At 41.4% G+C, this 16,073-nt stretch overlaps 1 protein-coding gene across 2 annotated transcripts in view; it reads left to right on the top strand.

Annotated features, from left to right (window-relative positions):
- LRFN2 (leucine rich repeat and fibronectin type III domain containing 2) overlaps positions 1 to 16,073 on the top strand; it is a 337,027-nt gene that overhangs the window by 89,615 nt on the left and 231,339 nt on the right. For both annotated transcript variants that reach the window (XM_059717085.1, XM_006264224.3), the window contains exon 2: positions 4,225 to 4,356. The gene's annotated coding sequence lies outside the window, so the exon portion shown is untranslated. The remainder of the gene's footprint in view (positions 1 to 4,224; positions 4,357 to 16,073) is intronic.

Genomic DNA, 16,073 nt, shown 5'->3' with positions numbered 1-16,073 from the left:
GTGGCCCTGAGTCTCCAACTAAACCCAGGGCTGTCCAGGCTGGGGCTCATAATTAGCTGATTGTCAGCCCTGTGTGTGTGTGGCTGCAGCACCCAGCTTCCAACTTGCTGGTGCAAAGAGAGCCTGGGATCATAAACTCTGATACCCTGAATCCAGTGGCCCAACTGGAACTGCTGGGTGTGGGGTTTATGTCCCCAGCAGGGGATGCCCTCTTTGCTAGGAGCCTCTGATCCCCTATGCCTGGCAGCCCAACCAGAGCTGCCAGTATGGGGATCGTAATTCTCAGCTCCCCCTGCACTGGCAAGCAGCAGTGATGTGGCTAGGATCTGATCCCCAGTCCCAAAAGCGCACCTCCTGCCATGCATATGTAGGATGGCAGGAGGCACTATTGTTGGGAGTGGGGATCAGAACCCATCATGCCATTAAATGAATGTATGCCAGGGCTCTAGCTGCAAGCCTTTGCTTGTGTTGTGCAGTTGGTCCCCTGGGTCACACAGAAGAGCCTTCTGATTGGATCATTTTAGACAGGAGGGTAATCAGTGACACGATGCATTTTCAGACAGATAAATACTTGTGTTAAAACTTAGGAAACGTGCATGACAAATCAAGACTTCTCTTAATACTAGAAGCAACAGTCCAACCACACTGCTTGCTTAATACTGACAAATAATTGAACATGATGCTGGCAAAATGAAGTCAGCCTGTATGTCAATGAGAAAATTCACACATCTGGTTGTTCTATGTATTTATTATTTGTTTAGATCTATCCAGAGTGGAATTATTGTTAAATAAGTGATTAGTCTTACAGCAGGAATGGTCTTGCGTACTGTGATAACATTTTAGTGTTTTGAATTGCTGGTAGAGAAAAAGAAGGCTTTGCTCATACGTAACTGTCATTTTCTTCTTATTTCATCCACATCTAACTAAATGATAGGCTGCTACAAGATGGATTAGGGATGATAATCACTTTTTTCCCCCGTGGGTTTCTAATGCCCCACTTCCTGTTCTTCATCTTTACCTCCTATGTGAGGATCCATGGAAATGGTGATTTCACTTTCATATCCTTCCATTGAACCAGCCAGCTATGCCATGAGATGTATGGTTAACAGAGTCTGAGCCTTTTCCATGCTTTTCAGGAACACTTATGTAGAAAGTCAGTGGCACCAATCTTCATTAAGTGTCACCTTCTGAATGCAAGGTACTAATCTGTTCCATTTACTATAAATCTTTACATAGACACTATCTGCCATCTAGCAAGATGGTGGTGGAAAAACCTTGGTATGATTCTACTAGTTTTGGCTGGTTTTTTTTTTTGGGGGGGGGGGGGGGGGAGGGGGTTAGGAATATCCAAACTGTCCTTATATCTCTTTGGACTGGAAATATCCTAAGGTCAGGCTTTTTCATGAGATATCCAGTACCTTCTAGCTGCTGTCAGGGTCCATACTACTTTACAGCTTTTGTTTCCTGTTCTGTCCCAACCCAGTGATAAACAGGCACTACATTAAACACCAGAGATGACTGTTTTTAGATGTAAGGTTGAAATGTTTAACCATTATGGTCCAAGAAATATGCAAGAAGGAAGGGCTTTTTGGATGATATCTTTTACAGAACCAGCTGTCTATTTCCTCCAGGGACCTGAGGACAAGCACTTTAGGCCTGAAAGCTTGTCTGACCTCTCTCCCAACTCTGTAGTTGGTCTAGTAGAAGATATTTTTACATTTAGAGGAATTCATCCCTGCATATACAAAGGGACAAATTTTGACTGGAACTTTACACAAGAACCTATCAGCAAAAGTGCAGCCATCAGGAGAAGATTAGGAAGGAAACTGTCTGTATTTCAATGACTGTTCTCATTGAAAAATCTTGGAGGCCTTTAAAAGGTATATCTAAGTTATTTGGGGCTGCAGTCCATATATTTGTATGTTTCATACCGTCACAGAACTCCCCAAATAAAGGTATCTTAAACACAGGAGGGAGTAATGCTGGAGACTACATGTTGGAGTGCTTTTAGCAAGAAAATAGGTAAAATTTGAGATGCTTCTCTAGTATTGATGGCTAAGGATACATAACACATTGAATACAGAATAAATTGACTTTACTGTCTAATAAAAGTGGAGCAGACACAACATTTACTGACTTACTGCATAACATGTCTCTGTTTTCCAGGGTAAATTTATCCCATAGAAAACCGGGGGTAACTGTAGTACATAGTAAGTGTTGTGAAGCTGCTCTCCTAATTGACTTTATACTTAATTGACTTCATTGTGGTTTTAGTGATGAAGATCCTGCATTCTCTCAATGGTGTGGTTTTGCAGCGAAGGCAGGTTTATTGTATTTGTTTCTAAGAGTTTGCCAGAATCTGGTTACATTAGCTTACAAAGCCTGCAAAGTGCTTTGGGATGAAAGAGGATACACAAATGTGTTGCATCATTAATAGTCTAACTCAAATAATAATTAGTGTCAGTGATGTTTTTCTTACTGGAATACCAGCCTAGTGAGAACACATTCATAAAAGCCTCTACAAGCCCTGTTGTGTGTCATCCAGCGGTGCATAAAAGTTGAAATCCAGTTTGGGATCTGCTATGAAAACGCACTCTTTTCTAAGTTCCTGCTACAAAGTCTTCTCAGGTGCATGTTTTCTCCCATCTCCATATATTCTCTCCTACAACAGTCTCTACCATCATCTACTCCATCTGAAGTCAAGGGGATAAAGGAAATGTTTTATATTTTAACCAGACAATGTGTCAGATTCTGATCTCGGGTTTAGTGATGTAAATCTTGAATGACTCACTAACTTCTTTGAGGTTAGTCTGGATTGATATTAGTGCATTGTCTTACTTTTCCTGAAATAAATAGGTAGACTAGGATCTCAACAAAAGTAGTACATAGTAAGGGTAGCGTGGTTTGTTATAGCTAGCAAGATACCACACCTATAATTCCTGGTCTAGAGAAAGCCTGAAGCTACCATATTTACTTGAATCTAAGATGACCCTCAATTTAAGAGCCCCCACCCCCATAAGTAGAATCTACATATGGAAAATGTATAAATTTGTTATAATTTTCCAGGTATAGAATCTAATTATGGGAGGTTTGTCTTGAACTACCTCTGCTCCTCCAACTGCTACAGCAGGGAAAGCAGTGGCTAGAGGGGTCGGGTGGTTAGGGGGTTGAGGTAGCCCCCTTGCCCCCACCCCACTACTTCTCCCTGCAGCCTTCCTGCCCTCCCCATCACCTGCACCCTCCAACCCCCAGCCTCTTATAGCCTCTTCCTTTCCCTCTACTCCCCCCAGTCTCTGCCTCCCTTCCACATACTTACTGTCAGACTCTGTTTGGGCTCGATTACTTTCCTGGAGCACAGCACATGGAAGTGCAGCTCCAGACAGCCACACAGGAGTGTTGGTGCTGCTGCTTGGCTAGGCAGGGAACAGAGTTTCCATGTGCTTCGTGCCCAGGAGGCAATCCATCCCAGGCTGGAGCTGAGGTGTGCCTGACATTAAGGGTGAGGAAGGGGGTGGGAATGGGGGACAGAAGGGGGCAAGGGGTGGGGGGCAGGAGTTTGGCTGCTGAGAGTTTGACTCTGGCCCTGAACTGGTCCCAGGGATCAAGTCAGAGCTACAGGAGCTGCTTGCCCCCGCCCTCCACTTTGTACATGAATCTAAGATGAAACCTTATGTTAGACTTGAGTAAATGTGATATTTATTCTCATGTACTTACAATGTCCCTAAAACTCTTAGGAAAAACTTGGTAACATTTACATTTGTGTGAATAATTAAGGAGAAAAAAATACAAAGCTTTGATAAGATTACTAAGAAACACTCAAAATCAATATAATTACATATTTTGCTGCAAAACCTAAATTGCCTTGTTTTTATATCAACTGTATAAACAATGTATTTTTTTTTTTATCAAAAAAGGGTATCATTTCAGTAATGTGCTGCAAATGTGGATTTGCAAGGAAAATGTACCAATTTCCTGTGTTTGCTTGAATTCAGTGGGGTAACATCACAGTCAAATATCACAAAAAATGAAAAATTAGTGCTGATACCAGAAAATGTGTGAGGATTCTCATGAATAATGTCATTTAAAATACTCTGAGCTTTGCCAGGAGCATTGAAATGCGAAGCATTTGGTTTAGCTATGCCTTTTTCTTCCTTGTTTTTGCATTTTTTTGCACCTGCTTTTTTCAGTATAAACTATAATATTTTCACTGTTTGTTTTTTCCAGGATGTGAAACAATGACATGCAGCTATGAACATTGTTTGATTTATTGCTGCTTGACTTACCAAAACTCCCCAGACACTTACATTTATGGATTTATTATTAACCTTTCTTGGATAAAAGATAAGAACGAATAAGGTAAAAATATTCAGTCACTTATTTCAATTTACAGTTAAAATAACCTTGATGTATATTATGGGCTGTCTGTTTACTCAAAGCTTGTTGATGGAATCAACATTCCCTACACAGTCACTATGCTGGCACTCAATTTCTCTATGGGAAAATGACATTTGATATTATGTTTGGGTCTGTTGTAGCTATTGTTTCCTGTCTCAGTGGTGCTGTAGCAAAAACCTGTTTCTTTTCTGCTCTCTCCAGGTGATCTGAAAGATCCCTTTCCATTAGGACACAAATAAGGGTAATGAAAATGAGGGTGTGAAGAAAGTGAATCAATTGGGAATGTCACAACATTATAACATTTGCATCACAACATACAGGGCAAATACAAAGCTCCCGAGCAAGTGGAGTGCTACACAATCATTCTTGGCAAGGTGACAATGCAATTCCCACTCTCCCCATCCCCTTCTAGGAAATAAAATAGGAAGACAGCCATTTCTCTATCCAGCTGTGTCATAATGTGGAGCAACAAAAACATAATAAGGAAAGGATAGGGCTTCATTTTGGTATGTATACGAAACATTGCTATACATGCACTCTAATGGATAGTAATGCTTCATGAAGAGCTCCAAATAAGCCCCTTATGAGGTCTTAACAATATTATTAGGGTTCATGGTGTGTACCTAGTATGTGCTAGTTTTACTGTTTGAAAATATAAATGGATCCAAATCCACTTCAAATTCTCAAGATCAGAATTTGGCGACATGAATTGAATGAGTTAGGTTGGTAATGGGCATCTTTTCTGAATGGTTTGTAGTGAATGGCACTGTGAATCTCAGCCTAACTGAGGACAACATTGAGATGATGCTGTGGAAAGAGATTAGCTTGTTGGTTCACAACCTGGACAGACAAAATGAGGTGTGCAGGGTTCATATGACTAATTACTGCATGCAGTTCCAGTACAGTGTCCCATCCTCCAATTAACATGGTAATAGGTACCAAAGTAGAGGCAGGTGTTGTGTGGGACGAGAGCTGGGTGGAGGCTTCTGCCACCTCTGCCCCTGCAGAGATGGGGAGGGAGTCCCACACACCCCTGAAAGAGCCCCTCCTCCCCCGGCTCCAGCCCTCCCACCACGTGGCCGGGATGGGGCCCCACTTACCTTCCCCTGCTGCTGGCTTGTCTGCACAGTCAGCCGCTCACCACAGGGGCCTCGATCTGGCCCCTGCCTCTTCCCTTCCCCACAGATTGGGGCTGCGGGTGGTGGGTGTGCACATGTGCACGTGCCCAGCTGTCCCCCCAGCCCAGGATCTACCTAAAGAGGCTCTGAGATCTACCTGTAGATCAGGATCCCCAGGTTGGTGATCCCTGTACTAGAACAACAGAGAGCAAAATTCTTACTTCAGGCCCCAGTCAGGACTGGAGACCACAAGACGTGCTCTCAAGTGGTTGGAATGTAAAGGTCACGTCCTAAATTCTGTTGAACTCAACAGGCTTTAGATCAAGCCCTAAAAAGACATGCAACATATAAAGAGCTGGAGACATGAAGAGAATACACTGTGTCCTTGCCAGCTGGAGATTTTGATTCATGCTGCCTGTCTCATTGAGGCCACAGTTTTTCATCTTTGGTTATACTGATCATTTAGCTATAACTTTCAAAGCTTGAGCTGTGCAGATTATTCCATTACTGTATGGTTTCAGCTTCATTAACATTTTAAAAGAGGAATATCTAACAATAGACTGAGCTTGGAACCTGCCAACTAGACTTTCCACCAATGTAGACGATGATTTGGGGGTTGTAGCGCTCTGCTTGTCCTTCTGTATACTCATTCTCATGGCACATTCCTCAGCAAATCTGCCTTAGGGGACTCAACAATTCCTAAATGACTAAGAGGGAAAAGGAAATGCATTCATGCCAGAAGCTGAGCTGGAGTAAATTAAGTAGAGGTGGAGTTACACATTACACTTAGACCATACTAAGTCTGTGGAATGTTCAGCAGTGTTAAATCAGCATGTGCTGGGAGCAGTTGGTATTAACATTAACAATTGTATTAACATTAAGGGTTAATACCACTTCTTGCCTGAACAGTTCTGACTTGCCACTGGAGGGCTGTCAAGTAGGGGCATAGCTAGGAGCCAGGACACCTGGGGTCTAATCCTACTTTAGTTTGGGGGGAAAGGTTGGAAATGGAGCATCCTGAAGGACTACAAATTGCTTGTTATCTTTGTGGAGCAGACTGAGATTAGCCTAACGTGACATAGGTAGCATACCCCGAAGTTAACCCTCACCTGAAGTGGTGTAACTTTGACATGTTCAGAGGACACTTAGCATGAGTTAATAAGCTTTAGCATGCAGAATTTCACATTTTAAGAGCCTTCACCATGGTCTAAGTGTTGTGTGTAACTGGACCATTAATTGCCCAGGCAAAGGACCTGGCTCAATGCAAAGGCAACTCCTTTCTCCCAAACAATACTATTAACAAAGTAAACTTCCAACAAACTACAAAGCATGATAGAATGTGTTGTTGGTTTTTTTCTAGGTCTGTGCTTTAATATAAAGTCTAGTACTTTATAACACATTTCTTGTTTGCTATTGTCCATTCAGTTATATGTTTATGAAATGTAATGGGCTCCCAAAGGAATTTCTGGTGTTGATCAATAGGGGAAAAAAAAACACCTCACTGATATGAATATAATGAATCAGTGCAATCTTTCTTTAAGTATTTTTTTATTGCTAGTTTGTTCTTATTAACCTACCTGGTTTAGGTATTGGTTAACAGAGCAGCTCAAATTATTGGCAAGATTGTGAATGTTCCTTATGCAACAAATGCAAAGAATAAGGAATTTCCTTTTACCTTGCACAGCTGGCATGAGAGCCAGTTGCAACTGCTGAATTATCTCAACCGTAAAATCAAGCTGACTCGGCATACGGGGCTGGTTTGGTAGATGTGTTGCCAGCAGATCAAGGCAAGTGATTATTCCCCTCTGTTCAGCACTGGTGAGGCCACATCTGGAGTACTGTGCTCAGTTTTGGACCCCTCACTACAGAAAGGATGTGGGCAAATTGGAGAGAGTCCAGCAAAGGGCAACAAAAATGGTGAGGAGGGGCTGGGGCACATGAATTATGAGGAAAGGCTGAGGGAACTGGGTTTATGTAGTCTAGAGAAGAGAAGACTGAGAGGGGGTTTAATAGCAACTTTCAACCACTTGAAGGGTGGTTACAAAGAGGATGGAGATAATCTGTTCTCAGTGGTGGCAGATGACAGACCAAGGAGCAACAGTCTCAAGTTACAGCAAGGGAAGTTTAGGTTAGATATTAGGAATAATTTTATCATGAGGTGGGTAGTAAAGCACTGGAACAGGTTACCCAGAGAGATGGTGGAAGCTCCATCCTTGGAGGTTTTCAAGACGCAGCTAGACAAAGCTTTGGCTGGGATGATCTAGTTGGGGATGGTACTGCTTTGAGCAGGGGGTTGGACTAGATGACCTCCTGAGGTCCCTTTCACCCTTAATTTTCTATGATTCTATGAAAGGGGGGTAGAGAAAGGCAGAAAAAATGGCAAGGCCAGAGGTTAAGCTACTCTGACTAGCCACACAGCTAGGACTGCTTAAAGTTTTGTCTTCCCCTCCAGTACAACAGAGGAGGTCCTGAAAGCAATGTGCCACTCTGAGGTAGAATGCCTTCTTATGCTCCCCCTGGATTGGTGGGATTGGAGTGGTTTTTTATCTCTTTCAGAGCTGAGTTGTGGCTAAATGCCAGGATCTAGAGTTCTGCGAGCAATAAATTCTCGTTAGTCAGGAAATACAAATTATAAGCAGCTCAGAAATCATATGCATGCGTAGGAAATGCAGTAATGATTCAGCTTTCTGAAAACGGAGGGACCAGTTCCTTTCACGGTCGTTAAACCTTAATAAGTATGTTTTAAAAATAATCAATTGTTTTAGTCTGAGTGAAATAACATGTCTCATTGAATCTGATTTTTAAGGTGCATTCAGGATTCATCTTTTTTTTAAAAGGTTTTTGGGTTGATTTGATTTAACAAGACAACTTTAATGTCTTGCTGTGGGAAAGGCGGAAATGGAATGTAGCTGAGTTGTACCGTATGCCAGCATGCCGAGGCTCAATAGAGGGAAAATAACTTCACCAATAAACAACAGAAGGCCAATGGCCTAATCCTGTGCTTTGGGTGAACATTGACGGGGATTCCTTCAACCTGCAGAAGGATCCTCAGAGAGGCTGAAATTGCAGAAATGTGTAGCACATGGGCAGTGCAAGTTCATTATGGAGATTCAGTCTAAGCAGATGGTATTAGAATACAGATATATTATTAGGCAGCTGTTTCCCATTGCTGTTGTCTAATGCATAAGATTTAGTATAAACTCCCTCAGGGATCACCCACCAATTTGTATGCTCCATTATCTACATATCTTATTTTTAAATCAGACAAAGTGCCACATTCTGATCTTGGTAACAAAGGTGTAAATTGGAGTAAATTCATGGTCTTCAAAGGAGCTACACTGACCTTAGTGAAAACAGTGTCTGGTTCATGTTTTTACTGCAGAGTCAACATACTGGGCAGGGATTAACACTTATAAGCAAAGGAAACTAAAGAATGTAGTTTAGTTTTATTGAGAGTAAGACAAAAGAGAGCCCCATGGGATGACAAGGTCCAACGGTCACAAACTCCTCCATGACCATTTTAGGCTGGACATAAGGAAAAACTTCTTTACTGCCTGAGCCCCCAAGGCCTAGAATAGACTCCCTCCAAAGGTGATGCAAACACCTACTCTGGACTCTTTTAAGAAACGTTTGGACACTTATGTTGCTGGGATCCTTTGACCCTAGCTGACTTCCTGCCCCTGGGGCAGGGGGCTGGACTCGATGATCCTCCAAGGTCCTTTCCAGCCTTAGTGTCTATGAAATCTATGAGAGGATACTATGAGAGTTCTGTTATTTACTCTATTAAACAAGAAAATCCAGATAGAGTTCCCTTCCCTGCTTACCATCATTTTCCTTGTGTTTAGGCATGAAGAATATAACTAATCTGTGCTCTGAAACATCAAGGCCTCCATGACAACCTGTGTTAACTTTCTGAGTAATCTCAGGGATTTAGGGGGAGATTTTCCAAAACACTTAAAAAGATAAGCCTCATTAAATGTCCAATTATTTGGAGCTGAAATGTGGCCATAACTGGCCGGCTAAGAAATCCTGATGAAGGTGTCCTCTTGGTTGCTAGCAGCGGGCTTCTGTTCCACTGATACACCTCAGATCTGATGCAAGACAGGTATTAGAAGTTAGAGTAAGGAGTAACATGGCAAAAATTAGAATAGCCCCAAAGTTACTCTTATTCATCTTAGCAGTGACCCAGAGATTCAGGGAACCATAAGTGGCCTCCTAAGACTCCTGTCCTCCAATATTTTGTCTCTAAGAATGTGTTGATGTAGGATAAAATCTGTTCCTAAATGTTTTGTTGTATCAGAGAGGTCATAATGGCTACTGTATTCCAGCTGAAAGGCAGCTGAATTTCAGCAGGGAGCAAAGTGGAGCAATCTCTGTTAAACGTGTAAAGTTAAATTATTTTCTCTTGGATGTAGGACAGGATCTTGATCAGATCAAAGGAAATAATTTAGATGATCATTTGTAATTCTTTAAAGCATTTTCAGGCTTGGAAAAAATTCTCTATTAAAAAATAAACATACTGATTTAAAAGGCTCTTCCATCTTCTAATTCTAGGAAACTAAGAAATTAGACTTTGCATCAGGGTCATTCTTTAACCTTCTGGGTTTTGCAGAGCAAAAGTGGATTAAGTTGTTCCACCCTTGCTGAGTTCCTTGCCATGAGATTTATCTTTTGACTTGCTATTTTTGTAATTAAATCTCTTGGAATTCTCTTACCAAAATTATTAATGGTGGGGCCTAAACCAAAACTCAAAGAGGGGGGTGTTGAAAACCAAGAAGATGTTTTAAAAATCTGTATTTCATGGTGTATAAGTCTGTGCGGTGTGTAAGTCAGTCCCATACATCTGATGGAAAAAGTTAGGATTTTTGTAGGTCCGTGTATACATTGACCCACATTTTATACTCCATTTGTAAAAAAGTTCATGTATGGTAAGTATTCTCTTGCAGTGGGAAGAATTCAGAAAGAACAATCGCCACCATGATTGTTTCTGACAATGGTCATGGAACTACCACAAGCCCCGGGTTACATGCAATGAAAAGTTTCCCAAGCACAATTTAAGATCCCTGTCATTTTCATCATCAGAAGTGTGAGCCCCAAACAGTTCCATCCAATCATCCAAATGATTCGTTTGATCATTGTATGGATCCTCAATATCTGAAGTTTCATGCAATTAGTACGACTGTGCCTCACGCCTCATGCCTGTTTCAAAGATGAACAACTTTGAAACACAATATTTTATTTTTATTTCAAAGTATTGATATGGTGTATAAATCAAGGTGGAAATTTAAGGGTAAATATTTTGGCTTCAAACTTCAACTGATACACCATGAAATGCAGTAGACTCCAACCAAAACCTTCTGCTTGTCGTGATATTTAGAATGGGATAAGACAAAACACATACCTGAACTGTGTGTGAAATCTGGTTCCAAATGGCTAGGGTTCATTTCTAATTGTTCAATAGTGAGTAAAATTCATGCCTGTGAAGTGCCTTAACACAAAACCCCTGTACTGCTTCAACCCTCAAAATATGGCCTTTGATAGGGGGAAAGGCACCTAAACCTCATGCTAGACCTCTGCACAGGGCAGAATTCCACCTTATTTTAGGGTATGTCAAGAGTGGACTCAGATGTGATTTCATCACAGACCCATGTTACAACAGTTCGCATCGTAGTTTTCTTCACTTTGGACACATTAAATTAAAGATTAAAAAAAAATTAAGTCTACATAAAACTGAGTGCGATTAGATAGTTAGTATTGCTGTTTTAATCTGAGCTAGATGAAAGCCAGCTCAGATGTCAACCTGTGCTGTAAGCACCCCACCCTGTATAGTCATAACTTTAGTGGACTGCTTTGTGCTTCAGATTAGTTAAATTTTGAGCCTACTTTCTAGAGTTTGGGAAGGGAAGGGAGTAACAGAATCTATCTGAGGACCTGCATTCTCTGCTAGAAATGAGTGAAGATGGGAGCATGAGGAATTATGTTATTTCATATGTCCGTGCTAGGAGATGGAATATGCAGCCAGTCAAACTATGTCAGTCCTGAAAAGGTCATCATGCCAGAGACCATTACTATAGTCAGGATGATCTACTTGGTTTTAAACTCTTACATGTTTGAGGTTTTCTGTGCCAAAAATCATTCCAAAGGAGAAAAAATACAAAAATGGGACTGGAGAATAAATCCATTTTCATGAAAAGGGTTGTAACAAGAAGAGGAAATTGCCTCTTTTCATTGCAGCCTTAAGCTTGACCTTGTGCTCTATTTTACAAGCTGTACGTCTCATTATCATTCTCAGAAATGTTTTATATTCCACCTGCTTGTTCTTCTGCTGGAAGAAATTTACAAGATGATGGCAGTAAGTCCTTCTTCCTAGAGACCAAACCAGTAGCTGTCATTCACCCACTCACCCCTTTGAAAGACCCTCAAAGTGCTTCTTTTCTCAGCATTTATAGTCAATTAGCAGCTTTTTTCCATCGGCTGATGTTATTTCAGATACAGTAGATTTTTTCTAACTCTGTTCAAGAGATGCTGTCAGGAAGGCTATGCCCAAACTACTTTTACAAGTAGTAGAAGAAGGAGGGAGGGGAAGAGATAGATAGATAAAGAGAGAGAGTGTTGTGTTATATAAATAATTCCAAGAGATTTTTTGTTTAACTTTCAGTGAAAACAAGGTTTTTATAGGAAAATTCCCTGAAGCAGCTGGAGCATTCCCTACAGCAACACTACAGAGAAATATTCCATACATGGGAGATGTAAAATTCCCCAGGCTGAGGGAAATGCAAATGATAAATACAGAGGATACAGTGAAAAGTATTCTAGATACTCCCAATTCTTCATTTTTTAATAACAACAACAGACCAAATCCTGAACTGTTCTTTTCTTTTGGAGACCATACCTTGCAGAGGCTTATGCTCGTGAATAAATCTGACTCACCTGAATGAAATCCCAGCTATTTTTTCAGTTATAAGCTTTGTTGTTGTTTTGTTTCAGTGGTAAATAATAAAAGAAACAAAATCATTTTGGAAATGAGTGTACCTGTGCAGTCTATCCATAGAACCCCAGAGAATGGTTCTGTTTTACCATTTGAGGATCTGGTGTAATATGGCCTGGACAATGCAGAGGGTATTACATTTATTTAATTACATCTGATTAAAATGAATCCAGTTCAGTCAGTGGTGTAGACTCTCTTAATTCAGTTCAGTTCAAATTGCATTAGTTCAGTTTAAATTGGCTTCAGTTATTTACAACACACTTTAAAAGCATTGAAGCTTTTAAAGAAGCACTCTGTCTTTTCAAACTTTGTTTGCACTATGAAACTTTGATGGGAGCTGTAAAGGCACAGATGATGCTTTGCTGTTCCTGATAAACTGGTATTAGTCTCCAGCAGCAGTTCCCAAAGTCTGACAGATCGCACACCAGCAATTTAAAACAATACAACCTTAAGTACCGCCAGCAATTTTTTCAGTTCAACCTTAAGTACTACCAGCAATTTTTTGTCATATAAAGTAATTATAAAAAATATGTTAATGTGTACCATGGACAGGTTGTCTGCGTACCACTGGTGGTACCCATACCACAGATTGGGAACTGCTGTTCTACAGCTTAACATAGTTGTGAAAGAGGAAAATTTTATCTTTCCTCATCCCCAATCTGTGTTGAATCTTTACCATTAAAGAAAATACCACATCATTTTATTTTTCAGAAGGATAATAAATCCTATCAGAGATTGAAACATTTGAAGAGCTTAGTAAGGTTAATTCTCCACCTGCGCACCACTGCCTCCCAATGAAAGCTTTGCCTCTGAAAAGGAAAGAGACCTCCTCTAGCAAGTGTGTTTTCCTTATTGACATGAGCTTTTATTGTTTATTCATGCTCACTATAGCAGGGAAGACCTCTTTTCCTCCAAAGAACCTATTTAAACTGCTTTCTAATTTTCCATCTCAATGGCTTTATAACTTGTCCTTCACTTTTGCTCTGTTTTTTGTTCTGCTAGAAGAGTTCACCTCCTCTGTTCAGCTGTTCAGGGAAGAAAGTACAATGTAGTTCTTTTTCAAATTAAACCAGGTCAAAATCCTGAAGTGCTAATGCATCCACTGAATCTCTTGAATCACTCCTAAAGAGCTTCCTAAATGTTTTAAATTTTAGTTTGAAGACAAATCAGACAAAACCAGCCCTGATGAAGTAGGAATATGTAGGTAATAGGAGATGTTTGTCTCTTGCCACTGCTCTCACCTTCCAAATATAAGAGGAGCAATAGAACCCAGTAGACCAGATCCCGTACTGCCCTAGCTCTCTGCAGTCATTTTCCCTTGTACAAACTGGGTGAGAAACATGTTTGTTCTCAGTGTGCAGAGCAGCAGATAATCAGGCCTGGTGATTCAAAGTTTGAATCATCCTGGTCCATATGAAAATGTCCAACTGGCAGCCCAATGCAGCTTGTGAGGGGTTAGGGGCTCTTGTCTGGCTGCTGCTCTGCCTATTGCTGCAGTTGCAACAGCAGCCAGGCTCCCTCCTCCTGGCTTTTGCTGCCTGCCCCTGCCCCAAGGCACATGGTGCAAGATAGGCATGGATGCACAGTTTGGGAGGTGGGGAGGGTGGGGAGGAAGGGGCATCTGTGTGGTGTGTCACCTGGCAGGCCTGTACCTTGCTCTGAAATGGTCACCGGTATGCAGCCTCCACTAATGCAGCCCTTAGCGCATTCAGCTCTGTTTTAGTTTACTTAACTTTTTACCCAGCATGCTCCTTTGGTTCCCAGCTTGTGCCAGAAAGTAAAGCACCGAATACAGTGAAATCAAATCTTGCTGAAGTATTTCCAACACCTCCCAAAGGATGGCATGGTGGAAATAGCAGAATGAAGCTTCTTTTTGGATTGTACAATGAAAGCTGGGAAAATGTCTCATTTTCAAGGGACGTGCCTTTTTGTGATAAGAAGGTATGAGTACAATTTGTAGGGAGGCTTTGAGCTCATTTAAAGAAAGGAAGAATGATGCCAGCTGCACCTGAGCAAAGCCAACTGCAGCTTGGAGAAACTGCAAAGATGGCTGTTAAGTCACTTTTATGGTCTTCCCATCATGCCAGCTGCTATTTTCATATCTGAGGTCAAACAGAGAGGATTCTGGCTGCTCCTCTTTCTGCCAAAGCTCCAAGAGGGCAAGTCCAGGATTCAGCAATGGCTGAACAGAGAGCTGCTCTACCCATTCCCCTTTTATCCTTCCCCCAATCTTGTGCAGGGCTGAATAGTTTTACATCATCTGAGAATGTCCAGAAACTCAAAAAAGGACCAGATCCACTAGTTTTCTGGCTGCTTTACACAGGCACAGGATCTTATCCTTTTGCAGAGGCATATAGAAGATTGTGTCCCACTTCCCCCTTCCCCCACCTTTCTGTTAAATGCTTAAACTTATTTTCATTGCTGTGTGGGCCTTAAAAGTGGAATGAGTTGTTCTCTTATCTGTTTCATCGACATCATCATTTCCTCCCTGATTTTCTATAGCATTGCCAGCCCGCGGGGAACAAACCCAAAAGGGTAGGAATCAGCAACTCCCTGGAGGTTCACCACCTTCATCCTGTGTTTCTTTCTAGTCCCTTTCCTTGCAAGCTGCAGCCAAGGATGCACCTGTCCTATGCTTCTTCAGAAACAGTCTTGGGCCCAGTATCTCCTTTGAAGCAGTGTGGACACTCAGTCAGCAAACTCTTCATGCACCTGAGGAGGGCATTTGTGAGTGGCTGAGGGCAGGACTCATAGCAGGATGAAGTCAGACAGTACTTTTTGTGCAACTTTATATTCTCATCTCAGGATAAGAAAGTAATTGGGTCTCATCTTGGGTCCAGTAATTGGACACTTAAAAAAAAAGCTGGATTCAACTCCTAGCTTCATCACAAGTTTGCATCTAAAAATGGGGATAAAAATACTTCCCTATCCCATAGAAATATTGTGAGTACAAATGTATTAATGACTAGAGGTACTCGGATTCTGTCTGATAGGGTAACAAGGTATAAGTGCCTAACCAAGAACCAGGGAGGCTCAAATAACACAGTTCTAGTGGTGGAGAGTACAGAATCAGAGAAGACTTAGTTCATTCAGTTTACTGGTTGAGGTACCTCATGAATATGCTGACTGTGCATGTTTTCTGAGCTACCCTGACCCTTTTCCCTTCCAGACTTCCATTAGTCACACTCTGAACTGTGCTGATCAACTCTGGGTGGCTATGGGCAGAATATGACAATGCTCCTGGCAGGCAAATCCGGCCCTTATTCTCAGTAATATCTAAAAAGAAGGCACCAGATTAATAACATCCAGAAATTCACTCCAGCTTCCTCTGTTGTAAGTCATGTTTTAAATTTTTTATGGGGAATGGAGTGATGGGTATAATGTATAATTCCATTTCAGGTAATTACATTCTGCCTACTTAAAATTCCCCCTGTAGTTTCCACTGGGAAAGCAATTCTTCAAGTCTCCCTCATGCTCCCTGCTGGATAGGTAGTATTGCTGTCATAGGATGGCTTCTGAGTGCCACCCCTGTGCATTGTTAGGGATAGAAACAAAGCCTTGTGTACACAGGA

This window comes from Alligator mississippiensis, chromosome 1, assembly GCF_030867095.1.
Source record: "Alligator mississippiensis isolate rAllMis1 chromosome 1, rAllMis1, whole genome shotgun sequence".
NCBI classification, from domain to species: domain Eukaryota; kingdom Metazoa; phylum Chordata; order Crocodylia; family Alligatoridae; genus Alligator; species Alligator mississippiensis.
The sequence above is the reverse complement of the archived record's forward strand: the minus strand, read 5'-3'. Positions and strand labels throughout refer to the sequence as shown.